The sequence below is a fragment of the Dromaius novaehollandiae genome, chromosome 10 (genome assembly GCF_036370855.1).
Source record: "Dromaius novaehollandiae isolate bDroNov1 chromosome 10, bDroNov1.hap1, whole genome shotgun sequence".
In the NCBI taxonomy this organism is placed as follows: Eukaryota; Metazoa; Chordata; class Aves; order Casuariiformes; family Dromaiidae; genus Dromaius; species Dromaius novaehollandiae.
In genome coordinates this window covers 24306466-24321086 of record NC_088107.1, presented here as the reverse complement: position 1 = coordinate 24321086, position 14621 = coordinate 24306466, and the positions used below count along the sequence as shown (strand labels likewise).

General features: G+C 51.6%; 1 long non-coding RNA gene across 2 annotated transcripts in view; it reads left to right on the top strand.

Annotated features, from left to right (window-relative positions):
* LOC112992289 (uncharacterized) overlaps positions 1 to 14621 on the top strand; it is a 121911-nt gene that overhangs the window by 38483 nt on the left and 68807 nt on the right. The window contains exon 5 of one of the 2 annotated variants that reach the window (XR_010390818.1): positions 6416 to 6672. The exons of the other annotated variant lie outside the window; for it this stretch is intronic. This is a non-coding gene — a long non-coding RNA (uncharacterized LOC112992289). The remainder of the gene's footprint in view (positions 1 to 6415; positions 6673 to 14621) is intronic. 2 annotated transcript variants of the gene reach the window in all.

Genomic DNA, 14621 nt, shown 5'->3' with positions numbered 1-14621 from the left:
GGCGCCCGGGGAGGTGGGAGAGCCAAGTGGGTGTGAAACGCCGAGCAGAGCATTGCCTGACCCCTCTCCAGCGGAGGAGCAAATAGAGCAGGACAGCCGCGAAAGGGACCCAGGGTTTTAAGCAGGGCTGAATAGACGCCTTGTGTCCAGCAAAGCTTGTAGCCAGGCGCTTGCTACCAAGCTTCATAGCTTTGATTTAAGGAGTTGCAAGCAGTCTGACCATGCCCATTAGAGTTTACATGATTCCCCTGCCAAGTAGTTGTAAATGTTTCCATTCGTTCTGCACTTGGCCCGGTTTCTCCAGTTTCTTATCCTGAATGCACCCAGGATATGGCCCTGCTCCCCCTCCCCAGCCCTCGTTCCAGTTCCACTCAAGTTCTTTCCATGAACACTGTCACATAAGCACTGCTTAAAGGACAGAAAATTAAAGGGAGATGGGTCTTCCCGGAGATGCTGTGCCCTCCTTGGGATGAGGCATTGTGCTTTTGCATCGCAGCGTCACGTGGGCTGAAACAAATGTAGAAACAAATGCAAAAGGTCACTGGCTGCAGAGGAGCTGGCGTGGTGAGAGAGAGCTGCTTGGGATGGACGGCAGCGGAGGATGCTTAGTGCTGGCAGATATTTAAGTCACTGTTTATTGCAGTGCTACACAGGAACAAAAAAGATCAATATTTATTAGTCGCAGAAAGCATAATTTTGCATGAAAAGCATTGATCAGCCTGTCAGCTGAGACAATGTCATTACGTCTTCTTTATGATTTGGTCAACATCCCCATATGAGTAAGGGCACTGTTCTCCCGGACGGACAGAGCCCAGGGAGGGGAGGGGGGTGAAGGGGAAATTCAGCACGGTGCTATGATGTGAGGTGGAGAGGGGAGCAAAGCCTGGGGTGCAGCTGCCTGCCTCTGTGGAAGGCAGGGGATGGGGCAAGGAGGAGAAGTGTCTTGAAAGGGAGTAAAGTGGAGGATTATATTTCAAAATCTCATCTAGGTGGCATGACCCTGAGTTTGGCCTGGCCTAGACTGCGAAAGTGTCGCCTAGTGTTCAGTTTAGACACCGGGCCTGCGTGCAGCCTCCGGAGCTGTTTGACCTGAGCGTAGTGACTCGAGGCAGCCAGTCTGCCTGGGCGGGCTTGTCGGTCGGTCGTGGCGTGGGGAGCTTCAGCCTCGCAGCACGTGCCGGCTCTTGCCCAGGTGGCTGGCGGGGGAACCCAGGTAGGCAGGGGTGTGGGAAAGGCATTGCCTTGGGACCGCGTGGGGAGAGCAGCTCGGGAGGCGCTGGGAACGGCAGTGACCTGGAGGAGGTAGAGGAGCTTCGGGGCAGCAGTTGGTGGGATGGAGAGGTGCTTGAGGGGGATCTGGTGGTACTGAGTAGGTGGGAAGTAGGAACCTTGGGAAGGTGGAAGTTACTGCAGTTGAGCAGCTGGATGCAAACCCAAAGGGGAGAGGCTGCTGGAGCGCCGCTGCGTGCGGAGCAGCCCTGCTGCTCCAACTTCTCCTTGTCGGGGGTCTGGCGGCAGAGCCAGCTGCAGCCCAGCCAGGGCTGGAGGGGGGTTACAGCCCGCTCTGCTCCACATGCCTGGCAGTCCGTGCCTGAGCACCGCAGCAACAGCAAGATCCCCTTGTACCTCTGCAAAAGCAGCTAAAACCCTGCCATTTCCAGAGCTGTGCTGGCCCTAGCAAGGATAGAGGAGTGCAAAAACAGGCTTGGAAACAGCAGGCCTTGTGGTTTTGCAGAAAGCCTGAGTCAGGACTCCCGGTTCTATTCCCAGCAGTGCCGTTGACTCCCTTAGGGCAAGCCACAAGTTAACCATGTGGGCTGCGACTGCAGGACTCAGCTTCCACTTGGACACCAAAATAATCAGCTCAGCAAGCTGGGGGCATATGGGCTCCTCAGACTTCTTGGAAAAGTCCTGCCGTAAGAGTCACGACTGCACCAGGCCGTTCTGTGCCTCCCCAGCCCCGTGCAGTATCCGAGCCAGGGCAAGGTGACCCCAGCTGGGTGAGAGGAAGCTAATGATCCTGACCAGTTCACAGGCTGGTCGTGAGACTTAATCTAGGTGTTTGCAGATAAAAGGTGTTGTCAAATGAAGATGAGTGGTCCTGTCTGGCTATCTGAATGATGAATGAGGTGTTGGTCCGTACACGCAGAAGGGACCTCCATGTGGATCCTGAGATACTGTTTGAAGGCAGCTATTCTTGCTTCTGCAGCCTGACTGACCTTACAGACCAGCACTTTTGTCAGTGTGAGGCCACTGAAGAGAGTGGTGCTGTCAGAAGGCTTGGTTAAAATAACAGGGTGCCTTCAACCCGCCTGCATTGCAACTGCCGCTGCAGAGATTTGTGGCGGCGGCTCTCCCTAGCGTGGGAGCAGTCCAGGTGGCCGACATATACCCCCGGGAGCGTCCGTGCCATTCCAGAGCTTCTAAGGCCCCAGGTCCCTGGGCCGAGCATCAGGGCCCAGACTTACCTGCCTGTGCTGGGAGCCTGCTGACAGGTCGGAGTGTTAGGCTGGGTGAAACTGGGCCGGGACGTGCAGAAGGAAGGCAAGTTGTGCCCAGGCTGCTTTCAGCGCTAGCCCAGCCACGCAGCTCCCCGGGAAACCTGCTGGTAACTCTGCTCAGTATGGAGGCCAGAACGGGTCAGTCAGGACTCGAACGGGTCAGTCAGGGCTCATGCGCAAGGACAAGCAGGCAAGTAAGAGCAAAGCAACCGATGGGGGAAAGGCAGGACACGCAGGTTAAAGAAAGGGCCCGGGGGCCTTGCGTCGCTGCAGCCAGCAGTGTCAGCCAGTCGAAGCTGCAGTCCCATCCCTGCTCCCAGCCAAGCAGAGCCTTTCCTTGTACTTCCATGATGCTCATCTGGTGTGGGATGAGCGTCCTGAGGATGCTGAGCTGGCAGAAAACTAACCCTGCAACAAATAAAAAGCAGATTGTTCACTCCCTGCAGCGAGTTGGGTAGGGCCAGGCAAGCCCCGGTGCGCTGATGCAAAGGGGCTCGGAGTCAGCCAGGAGCAGGACAGGGAGTGGAGCTGCGAGGAGGGCAGAGGGAAGGATTCACCTTAGCATTGTGCTTGGCAGTGTTTCCCGTCAGCTGTAAATGCTGAAGCAGGAACAAGACGTGTCCTGCGTGCAGGCCTTTGGCACTGGCGGGCCTGGTGCTTCGAGCCTGTCATCCAGGCTGCTCCGCAAGCTGAGGGATCATTTGAGCCCAGGAGCTCAGGACCGTGGCACGCTGTGCCCATCACGTGTCTGCATCAAGTTTGGCATCAGCTTGTTGATGCTCAGAGAAGCTGGGGCCACCGTAGCGCAGCCTGGGCAAGGCAGTGAGCCTAGGTAGGGCCTGCGGAGTTGTGTCACACCAAGGAGCGTTGGGAGGCACCGAGTTTTCAATCCCGCTTTTGCGGTGCAAGCGGAGATGCGAAGAGCAGCAGCCTTGCTGCGTGGAGTCTCCGTGAGAACTATAAATTTTGTATTAGGATATAAAAACTGCCTGAGCTGAACAGACCAATAGTCCTTCCAGCCCAGTATCCTGTCTCCACCAGAAGCCGAGGCCGGATGCCTTAAAGGAAGGCATAAAACTCCCATAATACCCGTAATTGTGCAGTACTACCCTATGGGGGGAGATTTCACCCTGACCCCAGCTGGCAAGCAGCTTAGACCCTGAAGCAGAAGAATCAATAGCTGTTATGATTTTCATTTGAGCTAGTGTCACTGCAGATGCTGTTCTCATTCACATAAATGTCTGATCCTGTTGTGAAACTCTCTAATGCTGTTTGTTATACTGCTCTTTGGATACCCTGGCGAGAAGCTGATATTCTCCGATATGGTGACCTGTGTTCAGGATAGGTCTTGGATGACCTGCCACAGGCTGCTCTTAGGGATCCAGAGAAGGAGCGTAGCCCCTTCCCCAGCACCCCAGCCAATCCTCCTCCTTCTGCTCGTTATTTAACTGTTAGCTCTCCCCATGGCCCTGCTACAGAGTGGCCACGGTGGGGAGGAGAAGCACTGCCCATTTCCTTGTGTGTGCTGGTTCCCTGCTGAGGTATTGCCCTGCTAGCGGTGCGGTGCCAGTGTTAAGCTTCTTTGCTCCTGAAATATTTACAGGACATTGCTTGAAGATGAATTGTGGGTCTAATAGGAGACTGACTGATATTTGGTAGGGTGCAACATCCTCACAGCTACCTCAGGTGATGGAAGCATTTTCTTGTCTGGCAGTGTCCTCATTCCGCCGCTCCTTTTCTCCTTGGCCGTCCCAGCCAAGCCTCCTGCCATTAATGCTAGATGAAGCTTGTTCAGGTGCTGAACAGGCCAGCGTATGATAGAGGCCGGAGCAACTGGACAGTGACTTGCTGCACTGTTTGGCAGGAGACCTTGACCTGAGAGCAGCTCCGCAGGAACAAAATTAGATGTTCCCCCAGAGAAGAGGAATCACCCTCAGGATCCCTCGGTGCAGCGAAAGGATTCATGCTGGGCGAAATCAAAAGCTAGAAGTGCCTTGCCGTGGGGCTAGCTGTGCCACTAGCTAGCAATGCTCCGAGTGACCATGCGGAAGAGCTGCCTTTCGCTCACTGTGAAAGGGCACAGCACAGAAAGGTCTCAGCCTCTGTACGTGAAGTCATGGTGTGTCTGCTCCCAACTAGCCCTTCTTTGGGTGAGATATCCAGCTCAGCGGCTGCCTCTTCCACTTGTCTGACTTTCCCCAACCCCCACCAGCCCTAAGCATGGGAGAAGTGAAAAAGAAGGCTACCCATGAAGGAGCAGCAAAGGTGTGTTTGCCTGTTAGCAAAACAGGAGAAAACAGGAGAGGGGAGTGAAGGCAAGAAAGCAGGTCTCGTCATGCAGAACGGGGAGGAGGTGACACAGCCCATGATAATTGGACCATTAAATCTAGCAAAGGCACCGACACTTACACAATGTGGCTCAGGGAAACAAACGTTCTGTAGTAACAATAACTCTCCAATAGCAAGCAATAATAAATATCTGCAATCATTTTTCTGCTGATCCAGTGCTTAATCCTATTGTTCGGATTCCAGGTCAAATTGTCCTCAAACCTCTGTGCAAAGGCCAGATGTGTTTGCAGAGATGGGCAGGCGTGACTGAGAGGAGATGTTGGCTCAGAGATCACGTTGCAGTTTGTATAGGTCTCAGATGTCCCCTTTTGTTTCCTGTGCCTCCTTTCTGCCACTTCTTCCCCTTCCAGAAACGTCTGCATCGGAGAGAACCGTCCCGGCCCCATGGTCAAACCCCCTTTATTCTGCCGCAGATCTCCCAGTGAGTCTCACTCACCAGCTACGGGCAGTGCCAGAACTGCCTGAGACAGTCACAAAATTGGCTAAAAATCCTTAGAGTTTACAAATGTGGCTTTAATTCTTTTTATTTACTGTAGATCTGGGGAGGAGGGTTTAATCCTTGAGCCGCATTCTCAGACTTTTCAACTATGAGAGTTTTTTGCAATAACAAAAGTGGAATTTTGCATGCAAACACAGGGCCCTGGGAGCTGGGGATTTAAGAACAACACCCTGTTTCTGAAAACCTCACAGTAAAGCGCAGTCTGTTGGCAGTTTGGGGCTTCCAGGGCTGATATTCAATATTGTGACAATATCTTTATATATTCTTAATTCACCAACTCTAATCCCATGGAGCATATCAGACCCCGCTGGATTGTTGTTCATGCCATCAAATACAGGTGCAAAATCTGATGAAGCGGCTTAGATGTGAAGTTCGTCTGTGGCACTGGGTGGGGAGGGCCCTGTCCAGGGTCAGAGCCCAGCTCCCGTGTCCAGGTCCCCCTCAGCACCGGTGCGTTCAGGGTGTGAATGTGCTTGTAGCGCGTTCAGGGTGTGAATGTGCTTGTAGCCTGGGTGCTGGCAGCTTGAGGCACGCTGGGGCTAGGATTGAGAGCAAAGACAAAGAGAAGCTTACCTCTCCGCTGGCCTGGGTTTTTCAAGGCTTTTTTAGCTAAGTAGAGGACATGGAGGGGCAGAAAAACACTTTCTCAATCCTGTGTCTGGCCAGGCAGGGAATCACATAATTTTTGCAGATATTTCAGCCACGTAGCCCAATTGCAGATGGCTTTGCTGGATGCCTGTTCTGTGTCTTGTCCTGCTCTGGGATTTGGGCTGCCAGGCTTTGGTAGAAAAACGGCATACAGGTGTCAGCCATACCTTTTCTTGACCTGATAGTTCTCTGCTGCCTGATAGCAGGTGCTTACCCCAGACTGACTGGAGTCCCTTCTTCCTGAGCACTGCTCACCAGCACTGGAGCTGGTGATTAAACATTCAGATGATATTTCTTCCGCAGCGTGACTGAACAGTGCAGCCCTCCTGAATTAGAGTGAATGATGCTAGTGTCTGAGAACACCTACCATATTTTTACTGTCACTTCAGCTATGTGATTTGCATCCTTTCCTCGCTAGGTGTAGTCCCCGCTCGCTGTTCCTGGGCTGAGTCATGGTAGAAGTCAGCGAGGTGCGTGTTCCCCAGCCGCTGTCTACAGCCAGCTTCACCGCTTCTCCTGCACGGTCACTTTGGTCCCGGCAGTAGGATGGGGGTGCAACCCTGCACTGGGCAGGAGGGGATTGAAGTGGGACCGCAAGCACTGTCAGATGTCAGGCTGTGAGGCCCCCGGCTCAGGCCTGGGGCTGCTGTGCAGCTGGAGTCTCCTCGATGCAAGGTGAGCTGGTCGTGAAAGGTTCGTGGCTCCCTGTAACTCATTCCCTCCGTCTGAGCTGCACTGTGACTTTTCAGAGATGTCTAGAAATGAGACATGCCATGGGCACATTTCTTTTCCTCTTCTTTCCCTTTGATGCCCTCTCCCTAAATAATCCTGGGAGACTTCTGCAGCTTGGGGTTGACCTCCCCTGTTGGATTGGACTGAAACGCTCCTGGTCTCATCAGTGCTGGTGTTAGTAAACACACGCTTGATCTTGCCCTTCTTACTGGATGAAATCCCTGCTGTTGTCTGCATCTGAAGTTGTTAGACTAGTGCCCTGGCAAAATGCGTGTGTTGGGGAGCAGGGAGGCCCCAAACATCGCCATCCCCTGAACTCAGCCCTGCTGAGGAGCCTCTTGGGAGCAAGCAGATACATGCAGCGGGGCAGTGCAGACGGCAGTGTCACTGCTGGGCTCTCTCCCTTGAGACACCTGCCTGGCCTCAGAGCTTGCCCTGCAGCTGCAGGCTGCTGCTGTCCTCTCCCAGTTTGGTGGGGCTTTGCCATCCCAGGGCCTGCAGGACCCAGGGACTCGTCGTTCTTCCTGCAGGGGGGTGCGGCTGGGCAGCGGCTTGCTAGCAGAAGTGTGGTTTCATTTGAACAAAGGATAAAAGAAGGGAAATGGATCTTCCCTCTTTGGAGGCCCAAGATTTACAGACTTGTCTTTCTCACCCAGACCTTCCCACCCCTTTGCTGAGCCCCAGGCAGGCCTCTCAGCTCTGACTATGGCTTGGTTTCCTGCAGCTTAAGATACTGCTCTTTAGCTATTAATTGGGCTCTGGGTTTCCTGAGTTCAGATCTTGGACTCAGTGGCCCAAGTGCAGTTTGGAGTGAGTTCTGTGGTAGGGCAGTGTGAGCGCAAAAACCTCCTTCGTTGTTGCAGGAGCAGTCGTGGGTGGTTGTCTCAAGGTACCGTCCCATGCTCTGCAGATGGTTTTCATCACCCTCCTATTAAGTCGAGCCAGCTTGTTAACAGAGTACACATCCCAGGGCCCAGCTTTGTAAATGACGGATCAGCTGCTCTCGCTGCAGCATGCAGCGGCGAGGAGCAGTGGTGTGTCGCAAAATGATTAATCTCTCCTGTCATACCAGCCTGGAATTATGTCACGACACCTTAAGGGGTAAGAAGGTGATTCAGTCTGTGAGCAGGGTTGCTGCTTGTCTCTATTTCTGTAGGGAGTCCCTCCGACAGAGATGAGAGAACTAGGTGTCCAGTGAGACTGACCCCATACCTCACCCCTGCAGGGCTGAGGTAGGACTCCCTGCCACCACTGTGGGTCTGGAGGTCGGTGTCATGAAGAAGGAGGACATCCTACACCTGCACGCTCTGATGCGTGTTACGGCTGTTGAGGGACCTGAGTTGCAGAACTAACCGCTTCCGCTGGGGCTGGGGCTGGTGTCTCGTCTCCTGTGTTTCCTCTGAGCCGGGCTGTGTAGCTGCCTTTGTCCTGCCTGCGCTCCTGGCCCCGGTTCCCCGGGCTGGAAGGGCTGGGAAGCGTGGGGCTGGGAAGGTGGCAGCAAGGACTGGCAGCTGGCAAGGGAGCGGTGGCAAGGCAGCCACTTCAGTCATTACACGGGGGTTGGCCCTGGTCAAGTATTTTCTGCCGCTGATTCTTACCAGCCTTGTGGCATCCCCAAATGAGGCACAGGGGATTGCAAAGCAGACAGGCTTCGTTTAAACCCTGACCTTGGCATGAGGCTGCGAGCATGGCAAGGAAGAGATGAGTTAGCTGGCAGTCTGCCTGCGTGTGGCAAGGGCTCTCTGAAGCCTCAAAGGATGCATTAGTTCGCTGTCAAGGCTTTGTCTGCGGCGTTCCCTGGAATAGTTATCCTCCCTCTGTGCATGTGTGTGTACACACGTACCTCCTCCCGGCCTGACTCCCTGATGCTCCCCCATCCCATGTGCAAAGAGCACAGTTCGGCGGTGTGGATGACTCCAGCGAGACAGATGGAGATGGATGCAGGCCTCTGTGGGGACAGCTGCGTCCCTGACAGTTCCCTCTGGTTATGCACCTGTTAGGAGCTATACTTAGCATGGAAAACTTTCCGGAAGAAAGCAAGCAGGGGAGAAGCAGAAAGGCTGGGAATTTGGCCTCGTTCTCACCAGCGGGTCTGGAAGTTCCAAAATGCCTTTCAGTAATACCATCCAAAAATGACAATCAGGTGAAAAGCAGGCAGCGTACCCAGGCTTGCTGGCACCGCTCAGAGACAGCCTGAACGAGTGACGGCTTCATAACTCCTGGGTGAAATGCCAGGAAGCCTGGTGTGTTTGTCCTGACAGGCCCCAGCAGTCCAGATCATTCGGCAACTGCCATATGGGAATTCTGGTAGCTACTGAGTGAGGCGCGTGCTGGGGGGGGTCACAGGTTGAGCCTTCACTGTTGCGAGATGTGAGGCATTGCAGACTCTCACGTGCGTCATGTATCAGCCAGGACTGTTGCACTACCTCTAGCTCTTCCCGGTTGGAGCAGCCCTGTTGCACTCAGCAAGCTGTCTGCCTGTGCTCCAACCTGTCTGTGACACTTAACAGCCATCCATCCATCTGTCTGTCCATTCATCCGTCATCCCTGTGTGTATCCACCTACCCATGTAGCTTATAGTCCTGTGCGGAATGGATGGAGGTGGAGATCCTCCTCCTTCGAGGGCTATGGAAAGTTCTGTCTGCGGGGATGGGAGGCATTTCAGCTCTCCTTGTTACGAAGGAAGAGCCTGAAATTAGGTCCCCGTGCTCTGATGATAATTGAGCGTGAACTTTCCTTGCCTTGCCCCCCAAAATCAAGGGCAGTACTGAAAGTACAGAATTGCATACTCCTCACCACCTCCAGCTGTCAGGATGGTCGCAGTGTGGCCAACATTTCACAGCTTGCCAGTCAAGGAGACGAACAGAAAGCATTCCTGGGCCACAGGGTCAGCTGTGAGTTGGACCTTGCTGACCGACAAAGCTCTCCATGTCCCCACGTCTTCTTGCAGCTGTTGACTCCCTGGGGGCCTTGCACAGAGGCCGACTGAGCTGTGGTATCTTGCCTGATTTTGGCAGCAGATCCAGCTGGGTTAGAGGCCATGTTTCCTTTCATATTCTCTTTATTTGGTGAGTGATGAGCTACACTTCCACTACCCAAGACTCCCGTTGGCACAGGAGGTGCCCGGTGGCTGTGCTGTGCTGGCTGTGCTGGTCACTCACAAGGTGCGGCAGTGGCCGCACTCCCTCTAGACCACCCCTCATCTTCCAGGGTTTCGCATGTCCCGGGAGAAGCTCCTGAGCTCCTTCTCTGGAGACGCCCCTGCCCTGGGCTGCAGCGGATGAAGAGTGAAACTCTATCACTGCTTGGTGACTGCAGGAGGCTTTGGATGAATGAGAGTCCAACCGCTCTCACGTGCCTCCAGAGCCTTCCCGCAGCAGGGCCCAGCTCCCCGGAGCCGGTGGCAGGTGGCATTGCCTCCCTGGAAGGACACTCTGCTTTGCTTTCAGCTGCTCTCCTGCTATGCTTGTCTGCACACCCTCTCTAAGACACGCACGCCGCACGTGCAGTTAGCATTTCAGCATTTATGGCCACCTGGGCTGTTGCTTGGCGGGGGGATTTGCTGTACTTAGTTGAAAAATGCAACAGAACTGCTCTGGGGCTAAGTTGAGTTCACTTTTCCAGTCTCTGTAGCTCTCAACTATTCTCCTCTGTTGCCCAGAGGCCCAGTTGCCCTGTCCTGTAATGAGAAGCTCTGGTGAAAGAAAACTATTATGTTGCACTTAGGATCCACCAAATGCTATGGGTTTCAGTAAACAGCTTTCCCGAATGATGTTCTTACTCAGTGCTTCTCCGGCCACAAGGGAGAAGTCTGGGTGTGAAACAAAGAAAAGAAAAGGGAACACAGCATCATCCTGAGGATAGCCACAACATCTCCAACTGATGGGATAAATCCATAACATTCCTGGCTGCCTAATATTGTTATTATAACAGTGCTGCAAAGAGGAAGGGAAAGGTGAACATCCCCATTTCACCAATGGGGAGATGCAGCCCCAAAAGGCTATGGAGCCTGTACGGGGTTACACAGGGAACCCATAGTACAGCTGGGATCTGGGCCTGGGTGTATCACCATCCTTCTTCCGTTTTAAAATCTAGCGCACTGGGGAGCGGAGCTCTTCCTTCTGTCAGCATGGAGGCTCTTGTGGGCTCCCGGCTGGGCTCTGGGCAGCAGATGTGAATAGGGACGTCTTACATCTCCACCCAGAACACTCTGCCAGTCCCGTTCCTCAGCAGAGATGTGGAGTCCTCGGGAAGCCTCTCCTGCATCTTGTTGTTCTTCATTCAGTAACTCCCTCTGCACAAATACGTGTTCAGGGCCGGTGGAAAGGCAGCAGCTACCAGTGCGGCTGGCCCGTGTAGTGTGGATTGCTCTTATCCCAGCTTTCAGCGTCTGTCTTAGGCACCTAAAGTTAAAAGCAAGGGAGCTACAGGCAACTGTTTTAGACGCTGGAGAGAGGGAGGTGTCCCCGCAAGCAGCTCAGCCGACGGAGTGATCCTGAGCCTGGCCTGCTGGGAGTTATGCCTGGTCCGCTGGAGCCCTGCACTTTGTACTGGTGGCTGCTGTGCCAGCTGTGATGCCCCAGGATGGATTCCTCTGCGGTGGGAAGTAGGGCAATGCCAGTCTCCTTTCAGAGGGCGCTTGCAACCTCTTCCTCTCTAAAATGCAGACTGACTTTGAGGCCATAACAGTGGGAAAATCCTTCTCACATCTCCAGACTTTTCTCTGTGGTGTTAGGAAGTGATACGTAGAGAGAATCGTATCTATTTCTGCTTGTGAGTGGGCGAGACAGAAAGTCATTCCTAATCTCAGTTGTGGAGATGGATTGAATGAAGCTAGTAAGTGTGGTATAAATGGATAACCTTTATGTTACTTGCAGGATGCTCAACCTCTCTTTATATATGCCATGGAGGCTCTCCTGGAACTAGAGGCACTAGCCAACGCAAATTGCTTCTGTCAATGTGCTTTATTGGACTACATCAAAGTAGAATCGATGAAGAGTTTAAAAAAAAAAAAACCCAAAACAGGCTTACTAAGCCAGACCAAGTCATAAACAGATCTGAGTGCTGTGGAGGTCAGGTTTCAACCAGCGTTCATGAAAATACGGGGGCTCTGCGTTATCTGAGGGTGATTCATTACGCTGGATTATTGCAGGGGAGGAGAATCATGCAGTAGTTGTTAAAGCACCGCTGCAACGAGAGGAGCTTATCACGTGTCAGATTTCTGCCTCCGAGTTTGCTATCGCAGATTTATACTGATACCGTTTATATCAGTATGTATTATCTGCTTCCAGTTAACGTAGATGAAAGCCTGAGAATGGTTATTGCATTCTAAGTTTGCTGGAACTTGTTAATAATTTAAAATAATAAAGTCAGTCAAATCACTCACTAAATTTGAACTTATTTGCATTGGCTTGTCTTTTTTTGTAGCAGATCTCTCTGCAGGCCTGTGTTTGTGTAAGCTTTTTGTATGTGCTTGTGAGTGTTTGTGTGCATACGTAATTTCCTTCACCATCTTATAACCAAAAGAGGCTGAGCTGGATTTAGACATTGTACAAGAAAAATAGTTTCTCCCTGCCTGTGAATATATTTAGTGGAGGTCCAGCCCAAAGTGAAGCCAAATAGCTAAGATATAAATCCATGGGAAAAAATGGGGTTTGTAATGGAAATGCTCCCTTGTCTTAAATTATAGCTAGGCATATGTGAAGCTGAAATTCATGCTGCAGCATCCAGACGGTGCCTCAAGCTGGCCATGCATTCCCAGAAATAAAGCAAAATACCACAGCCTACCTGCAAAATGACCTTTTCCTAACGCTGACTTGCAGCTCAGAAGCTTTTGTGCTGTAAGAGGCAAGGTAAGATACATGAAGTGACAGATTGCTGCTGACAGTGAAAGGCTCTTTCAGCCACATTTCTCTAAAGCCACAGTGATATATCCAGGGGCTTGTTAGAGGAACAACAGCACCAGCCAATAACCAGTTGGTCTAAGCCCTAGAGATAGAGCGTATGTCCCACACTCTGTTTTCTAATCAACGAATGTAGAGTGAATTCAGCTGCAGTATTACTTCTCTCCCTGCGTGTTATATAGCAAAGATACGCACCCGTATATTTATCTGTGTATGGCAGTGTGCATATCTATAAATAACAATATTTGTATCTGTATGTGCGGGTGTGTGCATATTTATGTGCTTATGTATTTATTATGGGTGAGGCAGGTTGCAGAGCAGTCCAGAAAATAGAAATCCTTTTGTGCAAATCATGTTTTTTTGGAGGAAAGGAGAGCCAGGAGACCGAGGGTGATGAATTGGCCTTGAACTGTGACAAAAATTTTTTAAAGGCAAAGCAATTTCAGGGAAAGGGTCTCCAAAAAAGTCCGGTTTCAGGAGGCGGCTCAATTGAATTTCTGGTTCCTGGCTGCCTGCCAGAAAGGCCTCTTGTCACTTCTACTTTCTTCCAACAAGGCAGAAGGCAGAATTGACAGCAGCCTTCCCGCCAGGCTGTTAGAGAGGCAGGAAAGCCAGATGCTTAGGCTCCTTGCTCCCTCCTCCTTCTGTGGCCAGAGAGCCGGAGAGTTAAGTTACTTAACTTTTCCATCTTTGCTCTCCAGTGTTACGGATCTGGCCTGGCGAGGATTGTATGGAATGAAATAATACCTGGCAGTCTGCAAAGGCAGTGCGTGTGCGCAAAGAGGTTCCTCACTATTGAGGGGCAGGAGTGTGAGTGTCACACCGTAAAGTGTAATTACGTGTTTGCATACAAAGTGTAATTTTACTTCTGTACACCAAGTTTATGCAGAGAGACACATTGATGGAAATGGGCTGATATATGATCCCCTGCCTTAGAGGGAAACCTGGACAAATCGTTGTGTAACAGGACATCCGAACTTCCATTCCAGTGCTTCTAAAGTCACTCTCAAACCATGCTATTTGTGTAACTGCATGTAGATGTTATTCATATAGGTGATATCTAAAATATTCTCATGATTTCTTCTACAAGGACAGGAACATAGTACGCTCAGCCCCTCTCTTTTCTTCCTTGTATACAGTTATCATCTTTAGATAATAAGAAATTTAGGAAGGTTTCAGTTGCTGTTGCATTAGTATTTGTATATGCATCATTTAACTAGATAATTTGCTGACTCTGAAATTTCTGTGTAATCATATTGGTTGCCTTTTTTAACATTTTTAGCTGCTAGTTAGAACTCTTAGGAGAATGACCATCTTTCTTTAGACTCTTGGCAGTAGCAGGGCAAGGGGTTATCCCATATAGCTTTTAGAGACCTGGCCTGCTCCAAAGCAGCGGCAGGAGATTTTCCGGCAAATGTGGCCCAAGGAATTCTCACCCTCCCTGCTCAGTCTGCCAAAGGCTGCAAAACGGGGCGACAAGTCTGTAATGGATGACCAGGAAATGAGACCCTCTCCCTCCCCAAACTCATCTCACTGCAAAAAGCTCCAAATGCCAGTTAAGATGAGAACCTCTCTCTTTCTCTACTAAGCCAGTCTATACGGAGACCGGCAGTCACTGCTCAAAAAGCAGTGAGATGACAGGGTTTCATTAAAATGTGTATAGTCCTCTTCTCCTCCCCTATGCATCCTTTTGTCTTCTCCAGACCCAACAGTTACATCTCTGTCTATCCAGTGAGTGCTTGTACACGTGTGTGTGTGTGTGTGTGTGTGTATGTGTATGTGTATGCACATGTAGAGCCTTTCTTTCCACCACTGGTCTTTTGGTCCCCTCTGCCTTGGAGGGGAAAATCCTGATTGAGCAGGCTTTCCTCCTCATTTGGCATGCATTGCTGCTTGTGCCAACTCAGGCAGGAATGAGCGCCAGCCTAGGGCAAACCATGAACATTTGTAGCCTGCAGCAAGGCAAAAAGGATTGCCCAGAACAGCCTT